We start from the raw sequence: 16,499 nt of genomic DNA, 5'->3' as shown, positions 1-16,499 counted from the left end.
GTCTCACCCAGATGTTACTCAGTCGGTACGTTAATCCAGCAATAAACAACACTAATGAGAAATATTTGATTGAAATTAAAGTTCAGGAAGAAGAAACAAAACAGTGAAATTTGCTGAAGACATTGTAATTCGGTTAGAGACGGAAAATTAGTTGCGAGAGCAGATGAATGGAATGGATAGATACTTGAGAAAAGGTTAAAAAATGAATTTCAACAAAAGGAAAGAAAAGTTAATGTAGTGCAGTCACTTTAAATCAGATGAAGCTGGTGTAATTAGATTAGAAAGAGAGACACTAAGAGTCAACGTCGAGTTTTGCTACTTGGGCAGCAAAATAACTGACGATGGAAGAAATGGAAAGGATTTAAAATTAAGGCAAGCAATAGCAAGAAAAGCTCTCCTGTTGTTAACGTGGAATATAAAACTTGAATGTAAGGATTTTTGTCAGGCGATGTTGGTATGAAAGTGAAACGTAGACGACAAGCAGTCCAGATTGGAAGAAAACAGAAGCTTTTTAAATTTAGTGCCACAGAACATTGTTAAAAATTACATGGTTTGATCAAATAACCAAGGAGGGGGTAATACATCGAATTTGGGGAAAAATTTATGGCACAACCTGACTAAAAGATGGGATCCGTCAATATGACACATCCTGAGGTATCAAGGAATTGTCAGTTTGATAATGGACGCACGTAGGGTGGGTGGGGTTGTCAAAGGAGATCGAGGCTTGAATATATAAGCGGGTTGAACTAGATGTAGGCTGCAGTAGTTGTGGAGAAATAAACAGGCTTGCACAAGGTAGACTGGTGTACAGAGCTGCGTTTGACCAGGCTTAGGACTGGAGACTACATCATAAACAACAATGTACTAACCAAGTTGCAGTTTTTCATCTATCGATAGCTACCCGAATTTGACCTCTAATGTTTCATTCTCTCTTGGAACTGGGCGAGGCAGTTGGGGCTGAACGGCATTTGGAAAGCGAAGCTTCTCCGTTGGACGTTTAATTTTTTCGGCAGAGACATACCGACGCAGTTGCCTGTCAATCCAAAAGAATACATTGATGTAAGATTTGCCTTGGGCCACAGATCCGATCATAAAAGCAGGTAAAAATATCTAACACCTGTCAGTGGGCCGGTACCTGACTTGAGTCCTTCCGACGCACTCTTTATTCAGCAAACTAATTGGTTCTGTGCTGTGTGACTTGTACTAGCGCGAGAGGATAAAGGCTGACTGTGCATCTTGGTATCAGTAAACACACATACATCACAAATTATCTACTATTCTTCTTCGTCTTCTTCTATTTCGTATTATTCTTGCTATTTATAAGCTCACTAATTTCATATAGTATTGACGTAATGACAACGGTTTAAATAACAAGTTATCGCTAAATTAACTATATTTTTCAAGAACTCAACAAACTATTCGCAGTTATTCAGCAAAAATTCCTTCTGCAGCTGTCAAAGGAGCGAAGGATGCAGTTTTAGTTCCTGTAGTCTGTTCACAGCCCGTCTTGGAACAAAATCGGTGTCCGGTATTACCACAGAGACTATGTGTGTAGACTTTTGTTGGCACATGTCTATTACTTTATCTGCCAAGTCCCTGTATTTGGCCACCTTATCCATGCAGGTGTTTACTGGCTACAGCGATGTCTACAACTAAGGTGACTTCATCAGCTTTAACGAACCTTTTTATGTCAGTCTATGCCAATGGATTATTTGATCGGTTATTAGGCTGTGGTACCATTAAATTTTTAAACCTTTTGTTTTTCACAACAGTGAAAGGGGAATCTCTGTAGTATCGTGGAAAGTCCTTCATTAATTGGTACTGCTTTCGAACTTCTGATGTAGTATTCTGGCTGCCACATCGTACCTTTCGTGATATTCTGCGGGTGCTAAAAATTTTCTTCCAAATTTGAGTGATCTCATTTTGATCCCCACAATTCCGACAGCTGTCATCTGTTCCTTGCTCTTTCAGTACATAATTCGGTAGTTCATCATTGCAATCAGCGGATAATGTTCGAAGTCACAAATCCCTCAGTTTCTGCTTGCTGTGCGTCATCAGGTGTTCGATGCTTGCAAATCGACATTATCCTGCCTGAGGTCATTTGCATGTGTTCCGTGTAGTTCTTTTCTAAGCCAGCCTATTACACGGTCCAGTCACATTAATGTGACCAACGCCTACGTTCAACGTCAGCGTACAATAACCACTCACAGACGGCTAGTGGCAGCACTAGCTGTGGAGGGTATAAAAAGCGTGTCGAGGGGCGCGGAAAACGCTGCAGTCGTTGTCGCATTGCGGAATTGCATTGTTTTATGCGACGTCCTAAACGGGATGATCATTGGTTTTCAGAGGAAGGATGGAAACATTTCCGAAATGATTAAGTCTGTAAACTGCCACTGTTGTTAAAGCATACCGAGCATGGCAAGTTGCTCTATCCAAAACAGGCGCCGATGCAGTGTGATGCACCACAGGCCATAGATGACAGGGGACAAAGACGGCTGCCAACATGCGTACAGGATAACCGCGCAACTGTTGAGCAACTGATCGGCAGATCAATCAAGAGGCTACCAACAGTGTCTCCTCAACGACCATTCGGCGAACGTTCTGCGTATGGGCCTCCGCAGCAGGCGTCTGGTTCACGCACCCTTGGTGGCTGCTGTCCGTCGGAGACGAAGGCTGGAATTTACACACCAATACTGCGACCAGAGGTCCACTGAGTTGCGACAGGTGGCCTTTTGAGATTAATCAAGTTTTGTACTGCATAGGGCTGACGGCCGCTGGCGTGTTCGGCGTGAAACGTCTGAAAGCAAACACCCTGCAAAACCGTCGGAAGCGCCCAGGCCGTATGAGGGAGCATTAGGGTCTGGGGAACGTTTTCGTAGCATTTCTTGGTTGATCTCGTCATTCTGGATGGCACAATATTTCGACACAAGCATTATTATATCCTTGGTACTATGTCCACCCCACAAGCAATTTGTTTTTCTTCGGCACAATGGCATCTAAAAGCACGACAATGCAACGTGTTACATAGGCTCTTAATATACGTGTGCGGATCGAAGAGCTCCAGGATCAGTCTACCGGATTCGCATGGCCACCCAACTCCCCGTATTTAAACAAACCGAGAATCTGTGGCATCACCTCGATCGGGCTCTTAGAGCCACGGATCCTCATCCGAGAAACTTAGTGCAGTTGATCCAGTACTGGAGTCGGCATGACTGCACATCCCTTCCGGTAATTCCAGATCCCTATTGACTCTGTTCCTACACGTATTGCAGTGGTCCGTGCTGCAAATGGTGGTTATTCAGGCTTTTAACAGGTGGCCACATTAATGTGACTAGACTGGACTGTGGTCAGTTGTTTCTGACTTAGGTCTTGGGACTGTTCTGGATGTTTCTGCCAGATTGAATTAAGTGTAATTAGTGTCTGTGGCCACTATTGCTTTATAGACTGTTAAGCAGCTGTTGTACAATAATAATAATAATAATAATAATATTCTTTCGTTTCTGCTTCTCTTCCCGCCATTACTTGGTTCGCTGATGAAGAACAATTGTTCATGAACAATTCGTTATTTTTGCTTTTGAGACTCGATGTCACCACAAATGTCAGTTGCCCTCAGTGATGAGTGCGCATTGATTGTGTAAACCCTTTTCAGTGTGTTTCCCTATACCAACAGTTTGTAATATTGTTGTCCAGAGGTAATTACAGTGTCGTCGCAGGCCTCAAAGTTTTTCTTTCTCCTTCCTGAACTTTAATTCCCTTTCCACATTTCTCCTCGGTTTCTTTTACTGCTTTCGCAATGTTGTGACTGAATGACATCAGGGATAGGCTACAATCCGGGAGCACTCCCTTCCCAACCACTGCTTCCCTTTTATGTCCTTCGACCCTTGTAACCGTAGTGTGGTTTCTGTTGAAGTTTTAAATAACACTCCCGGTGATTTATCCCTGCAGCCTTCGGCATTTCAAAGAGTGTATTCCGGTCAACACTGCCAAAAGCTTTCTCTAAAGCAATGGAAATTATGTTATGTGTTTATTGAAATCGTCATTCAAGACTTATTTGTCTGTAAGATCAAAGTCTAAGCTTACAAACTAAAGTGTACAGTCGATCAGCTCTAATGAAGTGGTCTTTTCCCTACTTCCTGAATCGGCGGACGAAGTACAGACAAGAACATGGAAACCGTAAGGGAGATATATCCAAGTCTGTTCCAAAAGCGAACGGAAACAGTGTAGGTGGTACCACTACGACGGAAGGTCATATGGAATTACAATACATACTCCGGACTTGCAAGAAGCAGTCATTACTCGCGTGGACGAGCAGCCATTAATCAGCACTTCGTTGCTCGTGAAATAGCTATTGCGCTCAGTACTGTTGAGGAATAGAACGGAAACAGGAGCTTCAGCTCAATCATTGACACGAAGTGGAGGCTTTAAATTTTCTGGGTTAGAACTTCTCGACATGCTGATAGCAATCTTTACTACATCATTATATTGTCGATTCTTACTCTCCTGCGTATGTACTTTTCTCGCATAAAACCTGTTTCACTAGGGACGGAACGATCAATAGTCGCAATAGTACAGGCTGTAGGGAATCCACACGGCACAGTTACGAAGGGTCGTAAACGTAGATTTGCAGTGAATCTGTCGGCGGGAGTAGTTAACGATTGTTCAGCAAGTACTATCTGATTCCTACATCTTTACAGCACCAGTGCGCACACACTCTCTCTGAGAGACGTACTCTCTACGTTCTAGCAAGATATCCTACTTGACCTTCAAGCACGTACGTTGTTCCTACATGATGGAGCCCCCGTTCACTTTGCACATCTTAGTCCTTAACACCCGCATCAGACGAAGAAAGGTGCGACATATTCATGCAAAAGGTAACGCAAAATGCAAACAAAGCCGTGCAGCTGAATAAGTCGATGGTGTGTAAATTACGGCAGCTAGGACACAATGCTGAGTGCCCTAGATAAGGGAACGAAAACCCCGTCTTGGTGAAAATTTCACGATTTTTGTTACACAGAACTGGACTTCGAGCGTAGCGAGGCAACTTTGAGAAAAATTATTCCATGTGATTTGGTTTTCAGATATTTCAGAATAAACAAGTCGTTATATGTGCGAAATGTATGACATAGCATCAAAAAGGCAGACTACATTGAACTCTGAAGTAAAAATGAAGCATCGCTATTAATGAGACCAGTAGCTAACTTACTGATCTAAAACGTAGATTCATATTACACTCTGGATTAAACGTTGTCAAAGTGGGCGAGGATTAGTTTCAAACAGAAAAGCCGAACAGTGTTTAACAATTGTTCTCCGCAGGATATAATCACGCAGATATAGAGGGTGGACAAAAATTTGGGAACACCAAAAACACAAAGCGTTACCATGTGTAATACGGTATACGAAAACCGCTGGGATTCAAAACAGCTTCTAGTCATCTCGGAAAGGATAAGCTGACGTACTTTATGTGGTTTTCAAGGGGATCTTACGCCATTCTTCTTGATAAACAGTGGCAAATTAAGGAAACCACGATGTAGGTTCAAAAAATGGTTCAAATGGCTCTGAGCACTATGGGACTTAACATCTATGGTCATCAGTCCTCCAGTCCCCTAGAACTTAGAACTACTTAAACCTAACTAACCTGAGGACATCACACAACACGCAGTCATCACGAGGCAGAGAAAATCCCTGACCCCGCCGGGAATCGAACCCGGGAACCCGGGCGTGGGAAGCGACACGATGTAGGTGGATAGAGACTACGTGCCGTTTTTTCCGAAGCAGACAATAATGGCTCAATAGTACTGAGATCCGGTAACACCGGTGGTCAAGGGCTGTAATAATTCGGCTTGGTGCTCACAAAACCAATCCTGGTCAATGCGAGCTATGTGAACAGGGATCCTGTCGTCTTCAACCATAGCATCGCGACTGATGAACAAACGTCGACCATGGAATGGGCCTGTCAATCAAAATGGTCTCATAATCCTTCGCAGTAATCAGACCTTGCAGAGTAACCAGCGGGGTTATGAACACCGCGATATGGCTGCCCGAATCATCACCGAACCACCACTACGCGTCACTCTTGCGACGTAAAGTCGATCAGGAGCTGCTAATAGTGCGAAGCATGACTCATCCGACCAAATGACTTTCTTCCATTGGTCCATAGTCCTGGTTACAGAGATTTGCATCATTGTTTAGTGATTTTGGATTTACAGCTCGCACTGTAATCCTCTGATTATGGCTTTCCCTTTGTGTTGTTTTGATGCTGACAAGATTCGCGAGTGCTACATTCAGCTCTCCAGTGGCGTCTGCAGCTATCGTCCTGTTTTTTCCTTTTTTTTTTCCACAATGCTCTTCGATGTTCATCCGTCACGATCACTCAACAAACACGATCGCGACTTAGCGGTTGATGTTTTTCAGCATTCCCTGCATGCGGTATAAATCTTCGATTCGGTATCTCTTGGACACTTCGGCTACCTAGATTACGGAAGCAGTCACCAACGGACACCAAAAATTTGCTCGTTCGGATTCACTTAGCTCCGACGTAATGCATTCAGAACTACCCAAAACACTGTTCATACCATGACTGACACTTGCAACGTATTGAGGACATTGCTCAAGCTGCCGTTGGTAGGCAAATATAACAGCGTAACCTGCAGGTTTCGCCAACACCCGCATTTAGACTATGTGCCAAAAGTATCCGGACATCCTCAAAAACATACGTTTTTCATGTTAGGTGTATTGTGCTGCCACATATTGCCAGGTACTCCATATCAGTGCCTTCAGTAGTCTTTAGACATCATGAAAGAGCAGAATGGGGCGCTCCGCGGGACTCATAACCTTCGAACGTGTCACTTGTGTCATTCGCTTGTACGCGAGATTTCCACACTCCTAAACATCCCTAGGTCCACTGTTTCCGATGTGATAGTAAAGTGAAACGTGAAGGGACACGTACAGCTCGAAAGCGTACAGGTCGACCTCGTCTGTTGACTGACAGAGATCGCCGACGGTTGAAGAGGGTGCTAATGTGTAATACGCATACATCGATCCAGAACATCACACAGGAATTCCAAACTGCATCGGGATCCACTGCAAGTACTATGACAGTTAGGCGGGAGGTGAGAAAACGCAGATTTCATGGTCGTGCGACTGCCCATAAGCCACACATCAGGCCGGTAAATGCCAAACGACGCCTCGTTTGGTGCAAGGAGCGTAAAAATTGGACGATTGAATAGTGGAAAAACGTTGTGTGGAGTGACGAATCACGGTACACAATGTGGCGATCCGATGGCAGGGTGTGGAGATGGCGAATGCCATGTGAACGTCACCTGCCAGCGTGTGTAGTGCCAATAGTAAAATTCGGAGGCGGTGGTGTTATGGTGTGGTCGTGTTTTTCATGGAGGGGGCTTGCATCCCTTGTTGTTTTGCGTGGCACTATCACAGCAGAGGCCTACATTGATGTTTTAAGCACCTTCTTGCTCCCCACTGTTGAAGATCAATTCGGGGATGGCGATTGCATCGTTCAACACGACCGAGCACCCATTTATAATGCACGGTGTTTGACGGAATGGTTACACGACAATTACAGCCCTGTTATGGATTAGCCTACACAGAGCTCTGACCTGAATCCTATAGAACACGGCCGGCCGGGGTGGCCGAGCGGTTCTAGGCGCTACATTCTTGAACCGCGTGACCGCTACGGTCGCATGTTCGAATCCTGCCTCGGTCATGGATGTGTGTGATGTCCTTCGGTTAGTTAGGTTTAAATAATTCTGTTCTAGGGGACTGAGGGCCTCAGAAGTTAAGTCCCATAGTGCTCAGAGCCATTTGAACCTATAGAACACCTTGGGGATGTTCTGGAACGCCGACTTCGTGCGAAACCTCACCGACCAACATCGATACCTCTCGTCAGCGCAGCACTCCGTGAAGAATGGGCTGCCATTCCCTAAGAAACTTTCCAGCACCTGACTGAACGTATGCCTGCGAGAGTGGAAGCTGTCATCAAGGCTAAGGGTGGGCCAGCACCATATTGAATTCCAGCATTACCGATAGAGGACGCTACGAACTTGTAAGTCATTTTCAGCCAGGTGTCCAGATAACACAGTTGTCATACACATAGTGTATGTTGAAGCATATATTTCGCGTCGTGTTTTCGTATTTTTGTCCATCCTCTTTATACGAGTGCGACAGCGCTTCACCTATAAGAAAACTGTATGGTAAGCATACTGTTATTAGCTTCCCTCGCTGATCCTCCGGCATCTACGGCGTCTACACCTACAGCTACATACATACTCTGCAAACCACTGTGAAGAGCACGGCAGAGGGTACCACGTATTAGGGTTTCTTCCCGTCGTAATCGCGTGTGGAGCGGGAGAGAAATGCCTGCTTGTGTTCCTTTGTGCGTCTTGTCTTCGCTCTAATTAGTCTTCACGGGCGCTACAGGAGCGTCATTCTGACGGATAAAAGATTTCTCTGGATTCTTCACTTAATACTGGTCCTTGAAATGTTATGAGTAAACGTACGCACGATGATTTACCTCTGTCTTCGGGAGTCTGTTAATTCGGGGTTTTCAAAATTTCCACTGTGCTCTGCGCAAGGCAAACAAACCATTCGTGCCACCCTTGTTTCTACCCACGCAATGGTCGCTATTGGTCCCATTTAGTATGGGTCCCAGAGAACTGCTGAGAAATCTCCAAAGTTGTAGTTGGCTAATAATATTCAAGCATTAACACTGTATGTTTTAATGAACCACGTCTGCTGCAAAAAAGGTGCGTGAGGCATTGGCAAGAGTCAACTGAATACGATGAGAGACAAATATGATACGAAGACATTTTTAATGCAGATGAAACCAGCACCTTACAACTAAAAGAGCGTGAGAAATATAGTGACGAAAAGAAATGGAAGTAGAGCAGTGTAGCAGCGTAACAGAGTACGAATATACAGGCACCCAGGAAGCTCGACCAGCCAGACTAGAAACTTGAGACTGAACAAGCATTAACCAAGTAACATGAAGCTGTTGAAATTCTTCGTTATTACGATGCTATTGTATAGCTGAACATACTTTTTTGTGACATACCTTTCTGTCTGATTGGCATTGTTAGACAAAGGACGGATGTATGGACGGATGGATGGATTATGAACTGTGGGGCCTTGAAGGACCAAACTAAAATGGTCATCAATCCCTCCATTACCTCGACTTCACTTTGCAAGGTGATGCGTCCACCTGCACCTGATCAGAGAAGTTTCTCTTCCTCACTCACATTGCCACCTCGTTGCGAGAGAGTGATGTGTCTAAAGTGTAGCTTTCGTGTGTATGATTGTGGTGACTGTTCTGTATAACAAATGGTTCAAATGGCTCTGAGCCCTATGGGACTTAACTGCTGAGGTCATCAGTTCCCTAGAACTTAGAACTACTTAAACCTAACTAACCTAAGGACATCACACACATCCATGACCGAGGCAGGATTCGAACCTGCGACCGTAGCGATCGCGCGGTTCCAGACTGTAGCGCCTAGAGCCGCTCGGCCATTCCGGCCGGATGTTCTGTATAGCGTCGTGTATTTCTTGTATTACTACGACAAATGGAGGGAACAAAGAAGGCGAAAACCCCCTTGCCGACCGATACCTTACTCGTTTCGTATAATGCCAAGGGGGTTGCCCCCTCTTAAAATTCGTTGTCAAAAAATATCAGTGTTCTTTTCCTTACTGTTTCTGTTATTTTTTATACTTCTTGATCTATTTCATCACTGCTTCTCAATTTACAAGGTTACTTCCTTATTATTTGACCTCAAACTTTCTTCGTCATACTTCTGACCAGGAAAATTTTAGGTCCAATAAGAAGCAGAGATATTTGGAAATTGTGAAGCAATGAAAAAATATAACTTTCCATTGTCATGACTTCTAACCCTTTTAACTCTCATGTATAGCGATAAAATGTTCATTATTTCCTATTTACTTGCGTCCACAATCGTGCAGTACTTCAGAAAGCACCACATTTTTCTCTTGGATTCACTCTTCTCTTTTCCTGGCCTTTCTCCTGTCTCTTTAAGGGGTCGGCATAATAAGTTTTGGACTTGGCAGTGTTGATGGTAGAGGGTGGCCGGATGCCACTCCTGTTGCCTTCCTGATGTATGTGGTCGTTTATACCCTCACTATGGGCAATGGGACAGAGTTGACGCCCGAGTAGCCCCACACGTGTTGTACCGGGGACAGATCTCGGGATCTTCCGGGTCGCGGGAGCATCTCAACATCACCAAGACAGTTCATAGAGACACGTCCACGGAAGTACCTCAAAATCATGGAGACATTTCATAGAAAAAAAGTGTCATTTGTGAACGAGCATTGCCTGTTGAAAAATGGCACCACAGTACTGTTCATTAGAAGGAAGACACAAGAATGCACGATATACCAGTACTGTTGTGCCGTCAAAGTTCCCTCAGTCCCCACCAACCGTGACCTGAAGTCATACACGATAGCTACCCATCCCATGACGCGAGGAGCAACACCGCTGTGCGTCTTCAATTTGAAGAATTGGACTTCCCCAGGTCGCCGTCATACTCGCCGGCGAAAGTCGTTCGGTATACTGCAGAACGGCGATTCATTGCTGAACACACTGTCACGTCAGCCATCACCAGCCCATACCTCAAGGTCATCGCACCATTCCCAATACAGTCGTTTCTGTTGTAGTGTTAAAGGTATCTTTCACATGGGGCGGTAACTCCATTGTCCAACAAATCTCCGTCCAATGATGCATGATAGCACAGAATAATGTAGAGAGCCGACTGCTTGTTCTCTGATGGCAGATGCAGATATGAAAAGGGTTACGACGTGTTTGGTGCACAATACGGCGATCCTCCCTTCCAGTGGTCACCAGTGTGTCTGTCCCCACGTTCCCATATAGCCCAACATCAGCCCAGTATAACATCCGAATGCTCCGCAAACCTCGACATTATGCTGATAACGCTCTCTCACACCAGTCGCGGTATTTCCGCATCCCTCGCAGTGATCACTCAATATCTGACGCAGTTCATGCCCTATATATACCCTACTAAGCCTGATAACTATGCTAAATACGAACAGCACTTTCTGCCGAGACCGAGACTCGAACCCGGATTTCCTGCTTTACGCGAGCGGGCGCCTTAACCGCTATCGGTCATCCGAGCACGAATCAGGACCAGCTCCAAGCTTCACTAATGTCGTCGTCCATGTGTCACAATCTGCACTGGTACGTTATGTACACTACTGGCCATTAAAATTGCTACACCACGAAGATGACGTGCTACAGACGTGAAATCTAACCGACAGGAAGAAGATGCTGTGATATACAAATGATTAGCTTTTCAGAGCATTTACACAAGGTTGGCGCCGGTGGCGACACCTACAACGTGCTGACATGAGGAAAGTTTCCAGCCGATTTCTCATACACAAACAGCAATTGACCGGCGTTGCCTGGTGAAAAATTGTTGTGATGCCTCGTGTAAGGAGGAGAAAAAGTACCATCACGTTTCCGACTTTGATAAAGGTCGGAATGTAGCCTGTCGCGTTTGCGGTTTATCGTGTCGCGACATTGCTGCTCGCGTTGGTCGAGATCCAATGACTGTTAGCAGCATATGGAATCGGTGCGTTCAGAAGGGTAATACGGAACACCGTGCTGGATTCCAACGGCCTCGTAGCACTAGCAGTCGAGATGACAGAAATCTTATCCGCATGGCTATAACGGATCGTGCAGCCACGTCTCGAGCCCTGAGTCAACAGATGGGGACGTTTGCAAGTCAATGACCATCTGCACGAACAGTTCGACGACGTTTGCAGCAGCATGGACTATCAGCTGGAGACCATGGCTGCGGTTACCCTTGACGCTGCATCACATACAGGAGCTCCTGCGATGGTGTACTAAATGGTTCAAATGGCTCTGAGCACTATCGGACTTAACATCTGTGGTCATCAGTCCCCTAGAACTTAGAACTACTTAAACCTAACTAACCTAAGGACATCACACACATCCATGCCCGACGCAGGGTTCGAAACTGCGACCGTAGCGGTCACGCGGATCCAGACTGAAGCGCTTAGAACCGCACGGCCACAACGGCCGGCTGATGGTGTACTCAACGACGAATCTGGGTGCACGAATGGCAAAACGTCATTTTTTCGGATGTATCCAGGTTTTGTTTGTAGCATCATGATGGTCGCATCCGTGTTTGGCGACATCGCGGTGAATGCACATTGGAAGCGTGTATTCGTCATTGCCATACTGGCGTATCATCCCGGTGTGATGGTATGGGGTGCCATTGGTTACACGTCTCGGTCACCTCTTGTTCGCATTGACGGCACTTTGAACAGCGGACGTTACATTTCAGATGTGTTACGACCCGTGGCTCTACCCTTCATTCGATCCTTGCGAAACCCTACATTTCAGCAGGATAATGGACGACCGCATGTTGCAGGTCCTGTACGGGCCTTTCTGGATACAGAAAATGTTCGACTGCTGCCCTGGCCAGAACATTCTCCAGATCTCTCACCTACTGAAAACTTCTGGTCAATGGTTGCGGAGCTGCTGGCTCGTCACAATACGCCAGTCATACTCTTGATGAACTGTGGTATCGTGTTGAAGCTACATGGGCAGCTGTACCTGCTCACGTCATCCTAGCTCTGTTTGACTCAATGCCCAGGAGTATCAAGGCCGTTATTACCGCCAGAGGTGGTTGTTCTGTGTACTGATTTCTCAGGATCTATGCACCCATATTGCGTGAAAATGTAATCACATGTCAATTCTAGTATAATATATTTGCCCAATGAATACCCGCTTATCATCTGCATTTCTTCTTGAAGTAGCAATTTTAATGGCCAGTAGTGTAGATGTAGGTGTACCAATCGACATCGACATCCAACCATGTCTTCTGGGTGTTCCACTACTTTTTTTAGGCATTGTATAAAATACTGGCTTTTCATATGAGGGCCGTAGAACAAGTCACATCTTTTATCAATGAATTACGAAAGTGGAATAGTAGAAGAAGTGGACAGTTGAGAAATATATTCTTACTGAAACACCCAGAACCGGAATTCTGTCACACTGAGGGAAATTAAATGGAGCAATCTTGCTACGGTAATCTCTATCGCACTCGCAGGTCCATCACTGCGCTGTTAGCACAGTGTTTAGAAACACGTCCGAATTATTCAGCAGCGCGGACCGCCATCGCTGCTACAAACCCCTGTAATTCGTCCAACCGACACTCTCTCGCACGCAAACACACATACACGCGCTCGCGCACACACAATGCAGCAGATTTTCGCGGCTTACAGTCTGCAGTTAATTCAGCCAAAGGGCCGCGTGCTGTCCCAAAACAAAACACGGCGGCGGCCGCGAGGGGGGAAAAAAGGAGCGAGAGAGGGAGGAGCGGCCGCCAGAGGACCAAAACAAATTACTAGCGCCGCGCGGCGCTGGGTTCGCGGGGGTCTGCTCATTTCCGGACCGAAATTGGAATTGTTAAAGCGAGCGCCGAATTAACTGAGTTATCGCAGAAAATTGATGGGTCGCCCCCGCGGCACGCCGGCTCCGCCGCAGCATCGAATTACCACCCAAGATAACTTATTTACACGGCCGCGAACTGACGCGCGGTCTTTTCGGCAAACTGCGTGATCCCAGGCGTGACGGAGTGGTTCCGTGCGGATTTTAGCTTCGTAAATGGCGCCCTGCATTGATTTATCGCTTAATGGTCTTTTGAAATAATTACTGGTGCATTCGGATTTGCAGAATCAGTACTGAGCGGTGGTTCGAGGCTATGTGGTACCCTTTTTTATTCAGGAGGATGATGGTTTGAACGCCTGACTAATTCGAAACGCAAACGACGAAGGTTGCAGAGTTTTATCTACCCCGTCGCGAGTGGTTGACACTGAATCATATTCGAATGGACATCGGAGGTTTGTCCACATCTTTAAGAAACGGAGTTGTTGAGAAAGTAGCGCATGTTCTTGCGATGTTGAGGACCGGGCAATATAAGTCGTATTGCAGAGAAAAGACCACTCCGTGCTTTTACAGGAGTGCGAGAGACTCGCTTGGAGTAACAGCGAATGCTGTGATCTCGCTGTGAAACTAAAACATTATCCTATCGATATATAGCGTATGTCATGCAATAATAATAGTAGTAGTAGTAGTAGTAGTAGTAGTCTAGTAATAGTGATTTGAATCAAAGCCAAATTATTCGCATTACGCAGTTTCTGTTGTAAGGACTAGACAAAGGACAGAACGGAAACGCAAACCGCGCAAATATTCCATGAGATAATAAAAGTGTGACATAAAAGTTACGTAGGAGGCTAGCGACCCTTCTAGTAAATGTGCGTAGAACTGTAGTTAAACTGACTAAGTCGCATAAAAAGTCATACAGCAGGTGACGAAATATTTTATTGATCACAAAGTATCTATGACGCGTTTCGGAATTATTTCCATCTTCAGAAACCCAAGTACAAGGGTAGCAAAGGGCAACAGCGTTACCAGCTGTGCACTTAACATGAGGTGATAAATGGGGTGTCATCTCATGTTACGTTCACAGTTGTTAACGCTATTGTTCTTGTGCTACGTTTGCACTTCGATTTCTGAAAATTGAAATAAATCTGAAACGCGTCATGCATACTTTGTGATCAATAAATTCATTCTTCACCTGCTCTATAACCTTTTATGCGACCTAGTCAGCTTAACTACAGACCTACGCATATTTACTGAGATCTTAACAAGAGGCCGCGCGGGTTAGCCGTGCGGTCTCGGGCGTCTTGCCACGGCTCGCGCCTCTCTCCCCGTCGGAGGTTCGAGTCCTCCCTTTGGGCATGGACGTGAGTGTTGCCCTTAGCATAAGCTAGTTTAAGTTAGATTAAGTAGTGTGTAAGCCTAAGGACCGATAACTTCAACTTTTTGGTCCCATAGAACTTACCACAAATTTCCAATTTTTCTTAACAAGATTTCAGCGTGCTACAACGATTGAAAGCTTGCTTTCAGAAATGTAAGATGCACATTTCAGAAAATGCAAAAATACGGTTTCTTATGACTGCAATAACAATCAATTACAACAATGGAATCAGTAACTCGTACAAATACCTGCGAGTAACAATCTGTTGGAATATAAAATGTAATGATCACATGGGCTCAACGAAAACGAATCGTAGGTAAAGTACGCAGAAAGCTTCTGTTCATTGGCAGTATACTGCCGAAATGCAGTCGGTCTACAAAGGAAATTACTCGCAAGACATTCGCGCGACCCATCGAAGAATATCCCGCAAGTGTGTGGCAGACGTGGAAGAGCGTCATGGAGATACTGACAGACTGGAACAGACATCTGAAGATACAAGGCAGCTATCCTACAAAAGCGTACATTCATATCACCTACTTTTTGTTTTCTTATCTGTTTTAAGCGTACTGCAATGTAAGATAGTGTTGCACCACACTGCAAAATAGACGAGACAACAGTAAAATCTCTTGTGTGGAGTTTTGCAACAGTGAACGGCAAACTACGTCATTGTAGTGGAAGAAACATCGGGTTCCTAAAAGTCGACAAACAGCGAAACGTTTTCGAACAAAATCTCTGCTGGCAAGTAGGTAGAGTAATATACTGCCGATATCAAACCATCTACAGCACTCCGTCTTCAGGCCACAAGTGGCCCATCGGGATCATCCGACCGTCGTGTCATCCTCAGCTGAGGATGCGGATAGGAGGGGCGTGGGGTCAGCACACCGCTCTCCCGGTCGTTATGATGGTTTTCTTTGATCGGAGCCGCTACTATTAGGTCGAGTAGCTCCTCAATTGGCATCACGAGGCTGAGTGCACCCCGAAAAATGGCAACAGCACATGGCGGCTGGATGGTCACCCAACCAAGTGCCAGCCACGCCCGACAACGCTTAACTTCGGTGATCTCACGGGAACCGGTGTATCCACTGCGGCAAGGCCGTTGCCAAACCATCTACAGAGGAGTAAAAAGCGCCAATCAACGTTGATGATGCTTTCCCAATAAAAGCGAAACGCATTTGGTGTAACACTCTCAAACTGCAGAATGATTAAGACTAAAAAACGTAAGTAAATAGTAATTTATACAGATAAGAGTTGTTTCTGAATATGGCCATCAGACAAATATCTTGTCAAAGTTTCAAGAACCAGTAATAAGTGAGCAATATAAGAATATACCCCAGCTGCCGCAGACCTAGATGTTTATGCAGATACTTTTTCCCGGCTCTGTACAAGAACAAAACTGAAAGAAGCCCTAACAATGAAACTGAAGGAAGCCCTAACAAGTGATCGAATGGGAAGTACCCTCTGCCATGCTCTTCACAGTGGTTTGAAGACAACGGATGTAGAAGCAGATATGTGCGCTCGAGTATTTGTCTTTTATCTCCAAGATTAATCAGTGTGGATCCTCTTCAGTTAAATGAGAAGTTGATTGCTACCTATACAGAGAAAATTAACACAACCGATTTGGGCATAGACGAAAGTTCCTTGCAAAGCTTAACAATTTAGGCGATCGGAAAT

At 45.2% G+C, this 16,499-nt stretch overlaps 1 pseudogene; it reads right to left on the bottom strand.

Annotated features, from left to right (window-relative positions):
- Positions 1-15,812: 15,812 nt before the first annotated feature.
- LOC126261281 (5S ribosomal RNA) lies at positions 15,813-15,929 on the bottom strand (annotated as a pseudogene).
- Between the last annotated feature and the right edge of the window lie 570 nt (positions 15,930-16,499).

The sequence above is a fragment of the Schistocerca nitens genome, chromosome 5, assembly GCF_023898315.1.
Source record: "Schistocerca nitens isolate TAMUIC-IGC-003100 chromosome 5, iqSchNite1.1, whole genome shotgun sequence".
Classification (NCBI taxonomy): domain Eukaryota; kingdom Metazoa; phylum Arthropoda; class Insecta; order Orthoptera; family Acrididae; genus Schistocerca; species Schistocerca nitens.
The sequence above is the reverse complement of the archived record's forward strand: the minus strand, read 5'-3'. Positions and strand labels throughout refer to the sequence as shown.